Source organism: Sinocyclocheilus anshuiensis, unplaced genomic scaffold (assembly GCF_001515605.1).
Source record: "Sinocyclocheilus anshuiensis isolate Anshui unplaced genomic scaffold, SAMN03320099.WGS_v1.1 scaffold220, whole genome shotgun sequence".
Taxonomy (NCBI): Eukaryota; Metazoa; Chordata; class Actinopteri; order Cypriniformes; family Cyprinidae; genus Sinocyclocheilus; species Sinocyclocheilus anshuiensis.
This window is the reverse complement of record NW_015554086.1, coordinates 712,489-712,762: the sequence shown is the minus strand read 5'-3', so window position 1 is coordinate 712,762 and position 274 is coordinate 712,489. Positions and strand designations below refer to the sequence as shown.

Sequence of the window (274 nt, the reverse complement as noted above, 5' to 3'; positions counted from 1 at the left end):
AAGGCCTCCACAAAAAGTGTGGATTATATTACTGGATGCTCGAAATTGAACAGGAGAATGCATGTTTTAAACAGCTTATTGTACATGTAAGTTAATCGCCGTTCTAATGTAATGCGCTGCTGCACTGTAACGCACACACATAGGCTACAGACAGTAGCTCGTACAACATGCACATATCACGCGCGCACAGAATCATTCAGCGCAGAAATGTATTGTCAACACTGTTCTGTGATTTCTCAATAAAATAGCTTAGAAACTGAAAAGTTCAAGCATA

At 39.8% G+C, this 274-nt stretch overlaps 1 protein-coding gene across 3 annotated transcripts in view; it reads left to right on the top strand.

Moving 5' to 3' along the window:
- tecpr1a (tectonin beta-propeller repeat containing 1a) overlaps positions 1 to 274 on the top strand; it is a 22,872-nt gene that overhangs the window by 19,064 nt on the left and 3,534 nt on the right. The window lies entirely within an intron of this gene.